We start from the raw sequence: 12,484 nt of genomic DNA on the forward strand, positions 1-12,484 counted from the left end.
GGCTGGGACCCGGGCGGGGCTGTGGGCGGTGACAGTCCTGGTGCCGGTGGGTGGAGCCCGCATGTGGGTGTCCCTGCCCTGCACTCGCACCCGGATTGCCGGGCTCACCCCAAAGCCCAGCCAATTGAGCCTGTGGGGAGGCCGGGGGGTCAGTGTCCACCTCACCTCTCCACCTGGGCCTGGGGTCCCGCCTCCCTGTCTGGGGTCCTAGGGCCGTGAGCCCACATCCTGGCCCAGCTGAAGCCCCATGGCCTGCCCCACGGCAGGAGAGCCCTCGGGGGACATTGTAGCCTGTGCCCCGGGGAGCTGCCCGAAGGCCTGGAGGCTCCAGGAATCCACGGAAGGAAAGGACTGAGTGGGCAGAGAGGCGGCCCCCCAGACGGAGCTGGCCTGTGTCCTCGTCCCTCCACCCGAGAGCCCCGCTGGGGTCCCCCATCTGGTCCAGCTGGCATCCCGGGACCACGTCTCCGCCGGGAGTTCCTGATGCGGCCCCCACCCCTGCGTCCCGCCCATGATGCCTGGATGGAGCTCAGGTGCAGGAGGGAGGGCGGCGGGGCCCATGTCCTCCCGCACCCCGGTGCTGGTCACCCCAGCCCAGGCCTGGCCGCGTCCTGCTCAGAGCTCACAGGTCCAAGCGCTGACATCCCAACGCAGGGGTGCACGGAGATCCCCCCGAGACGCCCTGCCACGCTCCTAAGGCCCCGGGGAGGTGGGAGGGGAGCCCATGTCTTCCTACCGGACCTGCTCCTCCAGGCTGACCGCCCGCCGCCTGCCCGTCCCGTGGGGCTGGGGACCGCGCTTCTGCAGCTCCCACTAGGCGTGGGAGTGGGGCTGAGACCTGGACTGTCCTGCTTGGCTTACGTTCTGGATCCTGGAGATGACCAAACCCCTGCCCCCCCACCCCCCCGCCCGTCACATGGCTCCCCCCGTGCAGCTGGTGCCTCAGTCTCCTGCAGGGTCAGGAGCCCAGCTAGGCCTGCCCGGGTCTGAGGGTCCTGCTGCGCAGCAGGCCTCGTGCACCCCCCTCCGTGGTCAGATGCCCACTAGACTCCTCCCTCCCTCCCCCGCCTTGCTGCCCTGACGCGGGTGCCTTGCCGTCCAGCTCTGGGGCCGAGCTGTCTGCCCTGCCCCTCGGGAGGGACGCCGTAGGCCTTGGTGACACAGCGGGTCAGGGGCTCTGGAGGGGTGCTCCTGCACCGCTGCGGGGATGCTCTGGGGGCAGACGGGGCCGGAGCCCCCTCCCCCAAGGCAGCAGGACAGGGAGCTGCCAGGCAGGCAAAGTGGCCAGGGCAGGCCCTGTGACCTGTGACCACACTGGCTCCAGGGCCCCAAAGATGGACCGTGAGCATCTGCTCCCAGACACTGCAGTGCACCTGCCTGCTCCTCTCCCTCGGGACTGGGGGTCCCGGATGAGCTGGTGATGACCTGGGGCCTGGACAGAGCAGCCTGTGCCCCGCTGGGCGCCCTGAGCTAAGCAGCAGGCAGCCTCCCCCTAGACACGGCCCCCCAGCCCAGCGCCAGGCACCCCGGCTGTGCTCACGGCCCGGGAGGGCCCCGCAGAGCTCCTGGGTGTGGGGGGGGCAGAAAGGGCCCAGCAGGGGGAGTGGCCGTGTGCAGATGTGGGCCTCTCTGGTCTCGCCGCCTGGCCTGCACCCCGCACCCTGCATGCTGGGGGCCGAGCCAGGGGCAGGCCTGGGGCAGGAGCTGCTGGACATGCAGGGTCCTGCATCCTGAGCGTGGTGGAGGCTCTGGGAGGGTCAGTGAGGGACCCCCCTGGGGGGCACGGCCCACGGCAGTGAGAATGTAGACTGGCGGTAGCCACGTGCTCCTGCTGCCCCCCAGCTCGTGCCCAGGGTCACCCCGAGAGCCTGCCCTGGGCGCCAGGTAAGCCCGGGCCTGCGCTCACAGCACTGACCGCCCGGCCCGGGGCAGGCCTGCATCTCAGCACGCCCGGGGGGCCCGGGGAGCCCCGAGGGGGCTGTGGGCGCAGGGGTCCCGGGACCCCAAGGGAGGGCGGGGGGCCTCCCGGAGGAGAAGCGCGAGGCGGCGGGGGCGGGAGGGAGGCGGCGCTCAGCAGGCCAAGGGCAGCCGGCAGCCTGGCCCAGACCCACGCGCGGCCCTTCCGGGAAGCGAGTCGCCGTCTATTTTTGCCGACTGACAACACGACAGAAGCAGCCGCTGTGACTTCTCTCTGCTGCCCACGGGCGCTGCCACAGAGGAGGCTTTGTGCCCTTGGGCCCCGCGACCCCCACCCCCACGGTCCCGACTTGAGATGGGGGGCGCGGGCCCCGCTGAGGCCCCTGTCTGCGAGAGTCACGCCGCCCCCCGCCCCCCCCCCGCCCACAGCCTCTCCCTGGGGTCCCGGCGTGTCTTCCCCCGTGTCGGGGGTCCCCTCCAGCCCTAGGCGGGGCTGGCCTCTGTGGGCAGGGTCCCAGGAGACCTGGGAGGAGCCCGAGACCCCCGCCCGCAGCCGGGGAGAGGGCCCTGCCCCCCGCTGACGTGCCAGGTGTGGCGGGCACGGGCCAGGCCGAGCCGGGTGCAGGACAGGCCTCTCCTGCCGACCAGCCGCGCTCCTCAAGCACAATCCTGGGAGGGAGCCTGGCCGCCATCCCCGGGACACACGGTCCCCTTTCCCGCACGGCCAGTGCGGAGTGAGCAGGCCCCCGCCAGGCGGGGCGGGGCTGGGGACAGCACGCTGCAGCCCCCGTGACCCCGGGGGACCTCGATGACGTGGACCGAGGTCTCGGATTGCTGGTCAGCGGGCTCTCGGCTGCCACTTCCCCGCCTGGAGTGTCCCCAGGCTGGCCCCGGGCCCAGCCCCACGGTGCCGCGGAGCTGCCTCCGCCCAGGCCCGTGCTGCGGGCAGGGACCCCACGGTCACGCCCGGCCACTGTGTCCCGGCGGGGCGTCCCTCTGCCCATTGGGCCAAAGCCTGACGTGGGGCGGGCCTGCAGACCCCTCCTCTACGGGCCCACCTGGTCTGCTGGTCCGTCGGGGCCTCGGGAGGGACGGGGGCCCATTCCCCAGAGACAGCAGGTGGCCACCACCACGACGGGGGCCTGACAGGCAGAGGAGGCCCCTCCAGGACGGCAGCGCCCACTCTGCTCGCCAATGCGTTCCTGGGGCGGGTGACACCAACCACGGCGACCCCAGAGGCTCAGGCGGGAGCCCTGAGGCTGGTGCTGGGGCGGTGGGGTGGGGGGGGCGTGAGCGGTGAGCTCAAGGTGTCGCCGGGAAGGTCACGGTGCAGGACAACCTGTACAGACGGCTGACCTCACCGCGGTCACGGAGGGCGGAGGGCCCACGTGTCCAGACACAACGTCGGTGAGTCTTAATGACCGGATCCACCCGCCACCCAGCACCGCAGCCCGACCCGGAGCGTTCCCACAGCCCCGGAACGTCCTTTCACGGCCCTCCCGCCAGGCCCACCCGCGAGCCAGCTCGGCTCGGATTCCTGTCACCACTCGTCCGTTTTGCCTCTTGTTGGATTTCGTATAAATACAAATTATTGTGGGTCTCGCTTCTTTCACTTAAATTTCTGAGGCTCCCTTGGGACACCTTGGGTGGCTCAGCGGTGGAGCATCCGCCTTCGCCCCAGGGCGTGACCCCGGGGTCCCGGGATCGAGTCCCACGTCGGGCTCCCCGCAGGGAGCCTGCTTCTCCCTCTGCCTGGGTCTCTGCCTCTCTCTCTCCGTCTCTGATGAAGAAATAAATTTTTTTAAAAATCTTAAAAAACAAAACCCTTCTGAGGCTCCCCCGGGACCCCCTGTGTCCCTTTCACCGCCGGGCCCTATTGCATCGGGCGTGTCCGGCACCCACTTGTTTGTCCCTGTTCCTGTTGAAAAACACTTGAGCGGCTCTTGGGCCTTTAGCCCTAACGGGCGGAGCTCCTGGGCACGCGCTCTCACAGGTCCTTCCCCAGACTCGTCCTCCTTCCTCTCGGAATGACATCAACAAATGGAATTTCCGTGTCGGAGGGTGACGTACACTGAGCTTTATAAGAAATGGTCGAAGAGTTTTTCCCAAGTGGCTGTGGTGACCCCACGGCCCCATCCCCGCGTCCCAGAGTCCACCTGCCCCGCACTCTTGCCACTGTTGGGGGCTGTCGGTGATTTTTAACTCCGGCCGCCTCGCGGGAGAGAAATGCTATCTCGCTTCGGTTGTCACTGCGTGTCCCTCATGACTAATGCTGCCTGGTGTTTATTTTTGTTGGCGATTAGTAGGGTCTTTCAGACAAAGGTATTTCAGACAAAGGTCCCGTGTTAGAGATCCGCACAGGATCCTTCCTCGCAGTCTGTGGCCGGCACCGTATTTTCTGAGCCGTGTCTTTGCATGAACAGATGTTTGCAATCTTAACGAAGCCGAAGTTATCCGTTTTCCCTTTGATGTGTATTGTTTTCTGCGCCCTTCCTAGGAAAACCGTCTCCTGTTTTCTTTTGCAGGTTTTACGGTTCAAGCTTTTACGGTTTTATCTGTGATCCATCTCCAACCCTTTGTGTGTGGTGTGAGTCAAGAGCTGAAGTTCATTCCCCCCCCCCCACCTGTCTATCTGCTTGTTCCAATTATTTGTTGAAAAAAATTTCCCTTTCTGATTGAATCCTCTCGTTACCTTGGCATAAAAGATCAATTAACCGTGGTCCACTGCATTATGGTTGTACTAAGACACTTGGTAAACGAGCGGTTTTACATTATATGAATTTCATCTCGATTTTAAAAAACCAGTCGACCACACGTGTGTGCAGCTGGGCTTCCGTTCTGCTCCATTCACATAAATGTCTGTATTTACACCAATTTCCTACAGTCCCAACTGCTGAACCTGCAGTCCATCTGGAAGTCGGGTGGTGTGAACCATCCAACTGCGTTGGGCCTCAAGATTGTTGGGCTATTCGGGATTCTTTGCATTTTCACATCCTTCTCAGAAGTAAGACTGGACTTCTATAAAATGACTCAGGGGCGTCTGGGTGGCTCAGTCTGTTAAGCATCTGCCTTTGGATCAGGTCGTGATCCAAGTCCTGAGATCGAGTCCCGCGTTGGGCTCCCTGCACAGCGGGGAGTCTGCTTCTCCTTCTGCCTCTGCCCCTCACCCTGCTTGTGCTCTCCCTCTCTGTCTCAAATAAATAAATAAAATATATTTTTTAAGTGATTCAGCATTTTGATTGGGAAGGAATCAATTTGGAGACAATTAACGTTTTAACAGTATGGAGTCTCACAATCCAGGAACAGGGTATATCGATTCACATCACCCTTAATTTTTCAGCAGTAGTTTAGGTTCTTAGCAGAGAGGTTTCCGTGTGCTTGGTTAAAACTTACTCCAAAGTACTTTTATTTTTTTACACTATTGTAGTAAGAGTTTTAAATTTTTTTTTAAAGATTTTATTTATTTATTCATGAGACACACAGAGAGAGGCAGAGACACAGGCAGAGGGAGAAGCAGGCTCCATGCAGGGAGACCGAGGTGGGACTCAATCCCGGGACTCCAGGATCACACCCTGAGCCAAAGGCAGATGCTCAACCGCTGAGCCACCCGGGCGTTCCCAAGAGTTTTAAATTTTATTTTTCCAAGTATCTGCTGCTGTATTTAGAAATACAGCTGATTCTTTATGCTGACTTTGTATCCTGTGTGTTTCCTAAATTCACTTATTATATATCACTTATATATTCACAAGAAGAGTAGCTTCTTGTCGATTCTTTAAGGATCTGCGGTGCAAACAGTGATGACAGCCGTGAACAGAGACAGTTTTACTTCTTTCTTTCCAGACTTTCCCTGTGACGCTGGCTGGGACCCACAGTACGGTGTTTACAGAAGGGGCGGAGACACACATCCTCGCATGGCTCCTGGTACTAGGGGCAGACCACTCTGTGTTGCAGTGTTTGTATGAAGTTAACTGGAAGTTTCCAGAGACGCCCTGTATCAGCTCGAGGAAACCTCCTCCTGTTGTTAGTCTGTAAGAATTTTTTTATTTAGAGAGAGTGAGAAAGAGAGGGCAGGGGCAGAGGGAGAGGGAGAAGGAGAATCTCAAGCAGACTCCATGCCCAGCACAGAACCCAACGCGGGGTTCGATCTCACCACACTGAGATCACAACCTGAGCCGAAACCAAGACTGGACGCTTAACTGACTACGCCACCCAGGTGCCCCAGTCTGCGAGAATTTTTATCCTAAATAAATGCCGAGTGTTGTCAAATGCTCCTTCTGTATCAATTCAGGAGCACATTGTCCCCCCTATTTTCTCTCAATGTGCTGAATTGCATCGATTGGCTTCTGACAAACTAACCTCACACTCCTGAGACGAACCTGACTGGGTCCTGATATGTTATTCTTGGTATATATTCCTGGATTTGATTTTCTTCCTTTTTTTTCTGGATTTGATTTTCTAATGAAAAAAAAAAGATATTTCTGCATCTGTGTTCATAGGCTTCTGGTCTGGATTCGTCATTTCTTGTCAGGTTTGGTATGAGGATCATCCTGGCTTTCATAAAAGGATCAAATGCGTCCGTCCTCCTTGCTTTTCTGAAACAGTTTGTGTAAGGTTGGAATTACTTTTGTTTTTTTTTAAATACATGATAACATTTAACAATGAGAGCATGTGGGCCCGGGATTTTCTTTGTGGAAAGGTTTTTGATAGCAGATTCAATTTCTTTAATATGTGTAGGGCTACCTGGATTTTCTATGTCTTTGAGTGTCACTGTTGGTAAGTTAGGTTTTGAAGGAATTGTTTGTGTTCCCTCTTGGATGGATACAGAATTTGGGGTTGACAGTTTTTCTGGAGAGGATGTGTTTCCATTGTCTCCTGGACACCATCATTCCCGACAAGAAGTTGGCTGTGACAGCACCATCTTCCCCTGGAGGTGGGACTCGTTCTCTCTGGCTGCATAGTCAAGATTTTCTCTTTCTCTTTACACTTTAGCAATTTGACTGTGGTGTGCTTACCGGTGATTATCTTTGCCTTTACCCAGTTTAGGGCTCATTGATCTTAAATCTATAAATCTGTGCTTTTCACCCAATTTAGGGGAATTTCTGCCTTTCTCTTTTTCCCAAATATTTTGTGTATCCCACTCTGTATTTTATTTCTTTCTGTAACTCCAAGTACAAGTATGTTAGACTGCTCAATAGCATCCCACAGGTCACGGAGGCACTGGGTCTCAAAAATATATATTTCTCAAATGTGGTCACTAAAAAAGAAAATCTGTCTCCAAGTTTACTTATGTAAACGGTGACCTCCTACATTGGAGCTGGTCAAAGTCCAGAGGTAACCTCAAGGAGGTCAAATTTCAGGAATTAGGAAGAAGTCCTGCAGCATCCAGGTCAGTGGAGAAACCTCAGTGGCTAATGATGGAGGGAAAAATGTTAACATCACAATTCCCATTCAGGACAGCCATTCAGCCAGGTAGCAACCGGGACTTTTGGGAGTGGAAAGTGCACGCACGACCCACGAGTTCTCTCTTCTCTCAAACCAGTGCTCACATGTGAGTGACAAAGAGATGTGTTCATGAATAGCAGGACTCAGAAAGTGTCCTGGAAAATATGGCTCAGGTAAGAAGGTCAGATCAGTAGGAAATGGATGAAAATTAAGGTTACAGGTAGAAGAAGATTCGAAACAAAAGGCATAATGATAGGTATCCAGACCAGGAAGTCAGACATTAACGTTTAGATAATTAATGTGTTTACATAAGAGAGTACAAGCACCTAAATAGTTATTGCAAAGAGGGCAAAACGCTTGAAATATATTCACAAAACAGAGCTCAAAACACCCACATTATTCAAGCAAAATGTGAGGGTCAGAAGCAGGGGAGGAGAAAATTAAGTATGCTAAGGTGTCTCACTCTGTAGCAAACGAAAAAATCACTGATGTCGTATTAATGCTGGCTGAGAAACAGTCCTAAACACATGCACTGATAGCTTAAGGTAGCCACCAGTCACATTAAAATGTCTTATTTTTAAATAAAGAAAAAGAGTAAGCAAGAAAAACCCGAGCAATGTAACAAAAGAAATGTAATAGCAATCAGAGTAAAGCACAGAAATGTTAAGCTCCGGGAAGCATAATAAAAGATAAAAAGCAGACAAAGCAAAACCTGATTAGGGCAACCAACCAGTGAATAGGCCCAAAGACGGAATCCAAGTCCCTGTTGTTGCAGGAACAGCAGCCAAGCCCGCGGGGTGGACCCCGTGGACAGCAGTGGGGGGGAGGGGGGCTCTGCGCCCAGTGTGGGTGGATGAACCAGGTAGACCAATAAAGGAAGAACACAGGTGCAAATGTTATCATCAGAAAAAAGTGCAAGACCACCTGGCAATGTGGAGAATCCCATCAAAAGGTTTCCTTCATGTGAAAAATTGTAATTCAGCCAACAAGTGACATCTGCTCCACGTCTCGTGCGGTCGTGTGCAACCCGCGGCCGGGGGCTCGGGATTTCATCTTCGGGACACTGAACCTGCCCTTCCGTCTGGGCCGCGTGGACGCTGAGTCGGCGGCGTCCCTGCCTCGCCTCGGGTGGCTGAGTCCACCCCAAGGGGACAGAGCTCAGTGCAGCCGAGGGGGCGGCGGCTAAGGGCCCCGAGCCTCGGGGAGATCAAGAGCGGCAGAAGAATGAAGGAAATGTTCTAATCCAGTGGCGTGACTAACGCGCTTGGCTCTGCGGTGCAGACTGCTCCCCCCGACGCGTCACGTGGAGGTTTTCAAACCCTGTGAATCATTTAATTATATCTGCCCGGGAGACTTGGCCTGGGGCATTAAATCAGATCCCGGACCGGAAGGAACATCTTGAAGATCAACTATTTTTCAATGTTTAAATCACTCGGGCCAGATTCCCCGACCGCGGTGCAGGAAAATCAGTAATTGATCCCCAAAAAGGGGAGAACGGGAAGCTATTGAACCATCTGGGAGCTTCCAGAAACTCTTAACTGTGCTGAAAGAAAGAATAAGAACCGGTAACAAAGCAACGAAGTCACGGCAGCCGCGGGGCCACTCACCAGCACTTGCCACAGGAGGCTGACGTGGGCCTCGGAGAAAACTCGCATCTTTGAACGCGTCGAGCATCAGCAAGAAAGAGCAGGCAGCTCCGGAGGCCGCCGAGGGGTGGGGACAGAGAGCGAGGGGCGCTACCGGGAAAGGGAAGATCGGATGTTGGCAAAACAGAAACTGAGGGACATGGTATAACGGACACACAGACTCAAGAGTAGACAACCTAAAAACCCACGGAATGAGATTTAAACACACACACACACACACAGGAGACATCAAGCCTCCACAAGGCTAGTAAATACAGAAAAGAATAGAAACCATAGATATTGTTATAGAAAAGATAACAACAAAAAATAAAAACAAAAAACAAAAACAAAAACAAAAAAGAAAAGAAGACAACTTCAACTGCCGAAGAGAATGGTTCTTAGTCCTTAGGCAAGAGAGTGCTGCGTACAGCTCCGTAGAAAACAATTTCAAAACCTCCACACCCTGAATGGTTTCCTCAGAAAATGTACATTTACCACAGCTAAGTCCTGAAGCAGTAAGAGACCCATCAAGACGGATTCTCTTAAATACTGAGCTTATCCAAAAAAAAAAAATTCCCTGAACGACTGTGTATTCCGTTACAGAGAAGTCTATGATTTCAAATCAAATGTAATAGTGATACCAAATCAGGCAAAAAAAAGCACACAAACACACACACAAAAAAAATCCAGAGGCAAATTTTCCTGTGAAGAAATATGAAAATCTTATGTAGAAGTTCAGGGGGTTTGTTATAGGATAACCATGCACTTGGAACAAGTTATAATGATCCTGAGAGTGTGATATCTCTTACCATAAAGGATCATGTGGAAAGATGAAGGAAGTCCTATAAAGTGGCTGCCCAACCCCTGCCCTCACCTCTGGCTTCCCAAGCCTCCTTCTAGAAAGGAGACGCCACTTGACAAGCCCCTACTGATGAGACATAAGCAGAAACCCTACTGAATTGAGGCTCCCGAGGAAAACTTTTATTTTCCTGATAATAAGAAGCAACACACCCCTTTGGTCCTTCCCTCTTCACCTTCTCCCTTCCTGGAACTCAGCGCCGATGCCTCCGGGTACAGCAACCACGCTGTGGCCTCCCGGGGTCGGCGGCCAGAGCCGCTGGGGCGATGCCTTCGGGCAGGTCCCCGACCACCAGCTGGCGTCTCACTATTTTGTGTGTTTGTCTTAGGTCCCCGACTAAACAGCGGTGGTGACGAGGGGTGACGTTGTGTTCTTCCCGACTTCGCGAAACCAAGACTGGGTCCCTATCGTTACAGACCCGCGTCACGACGCTGAGCTTGGTTCAGGCATCAGTTTACCTCCATCCGGCAGGTGCAGATCGACGCTTTGCACCAAGGACTTCAAAACCAAGACTGATTCCAAGTAAACTCCATCCCACGTCTTTCAGGATATGAACCGCAAGCATCGCGCTCGCCAACAAATATTCGACAGTCCACATTCAACGAACATGTGGAATAAAGGATTAACAGGAACGGATTTGACTCTAAGTAACAGAATAAAGAATAGTGGCTTATATTAAAAAAAGGGGGGGATATATTGATTCTGTGAAAATAAGACAAAATATATTTTAAATATACAATATATAGCATGATACATAATAAGAGATTATTAATATTAAATCATGGTATATTTAAAATACAAATATACAAATAAGGCATAAAGTAAGATGCCGGAGGCCAGCCGTGGTCGACCCAGCGGTGCCACCAAGGACCCTGGTCCTTTCTGTCTTGTTTCTTTCACTAGACGGGCACGTGGGCGCAGGGCTCACAGACCCGGGGCGAGCACCCGGGGCGATCACAGTACCCGCGAGCCCACGAATGTGGCTAAAACCAGCAGACAAACCCACACCGAGGCGTCCAGTGACTGGAATCTCCAGGCAGACGGTGCGACAGGAGCGAGGTCGTTACAACTGCTTTAGGAAACACTGTGGCCGCTGAGCCTTTGCGTGCTCGGACTCCGAGGTCGGTCAGCGCAGCCGTGCACGCGTGTGCTTGTGCACCGAGCGGCGGGTGGCTCAGGGGGCACCGTAGCGCAGATCGTGACGGCCCGAAGCTGCCAGAAACTCAAGTGCCCGTAAGTAGCAGCTGCCCGGATCCATCCTTCCCTCCCAGGCAAGATTATATATACGGCGACGAAAAGTCACCACCACTGGCTACACCCCAGCACGTCGTACTGTGCAGGGGAAGCCCCACCCAACGTGGTAGCCCCGTGTTGTTCCAGGCATAAGACGTTTTATTTTATTTTTTTTAAAGGTTTTATTTATTCATTATGAGAGAGAGAGGCAGAGACCCAGGCAGAGGGAGACGCAGGCTCCACGCAGGGAGCCCGACACGGCCTCGATCCCGGGTCCCCAGGATCCCACCCCGGGCTGAAGGCAGCGCTAAGCCACTGGGCCACCCGGGCTGCCCCGCATAAGACATTTTAAAGCAGGCGAGACTCCTCTCTTGGACTGGGGGTCACCTCCGGGAGGCGGACGGAGCCTTCTAGGGCCGGGAAACGTTCTGTATCCAGACTTGGCGGCTGGTCACACGGCCGCGTTCGCTTCGTGGACTTAGGCTGCGCCGAACACTCCCATCCTGCGTCCTTCTCTGTGCGTAGGAGCCACTTCAGGAGAAGTGTGGGGAGAAGCCCGCCAACAATTTTAAAACAGCTGATTTAACCAGGAAACCAGGAAAAGCCTCTACGGAGTCCCCCTTTGGAAGGACGGTGGCTCATCCTTCCGAACTTGCAGCAGCAGACGCGGGAGGCAGCCTTTGTCTGCGGCCGAGCAGCGCCGTGTCCCCGGCAGTTGCACGCGGGGCGCTGCGTCCCCGGGCCCCCGAGGCTCCGACCGGCTTGGGGCGCGGCGGGGGTTGTTTAGAGGTGCTGGTGCACAAGGGGAGGGGAGGAAATGGCTTGAACTGAGCTCCCGAAGCATCTGGCAGGAGGCAAGGTCACCGACAGAGCCGGCTCTTGGCGGTTTTCCTCAGAGCCAGGAAGGTGGCTCCCGGCTCGTAGGGGGCAGGCGTGGGGCCCAGGGTGGAGGCGGCCGCCCCCGCATCCCGCGCCAGCTCTGGGCCTCCGGGCCTCAGTGGGGCTTGAGCGGGCCGTTCGGGGGCGCGGGCTGGCAGGCGCAGCGGCCCTATGGAAAGCCTCGGTGAGATCCAGTTGGGGCTCACTGCCACGGGGTGCTCGAGACCCCGCCCGCCCGGCCAGAGGGGGCCGCGCAGGCCGTTGGTCGGGCCCTCCCGGAGACCCGGGTCGCCCCCACCCCGTGTGCACGCGGGGTTGCACAGGCCCACGTCTGCCGCCGAGCCTCCTCCCGCTGCCGCCGCGGCCTCGTCTGAGGTGATGGATCACCCTGGCCTGGGCCGCCGGCGTTTTTAATCTTCCATAAAAGTTCATTTTAATTCTGTGAGTGGTTCAGTGGCAGGCGTCCTGCGAGGGAGCCGGGAAGCCGCGTCCCCATCCCGGCGAGGCCGGGCGCTGCTCCAGCCCTGGG

Source organism: Canis lupus, chromosome 24 (genome assembly GCF_048164855.1).
Source record: "Canis lupus baileyi chromosome 24, mCanLup2.hap1, whole genome shotgun sequence".
NCBI lineage: Eukaryota > Metazoa > Chordata > Mammalia > Carnivora > Canidae > Canis > Canis lupus.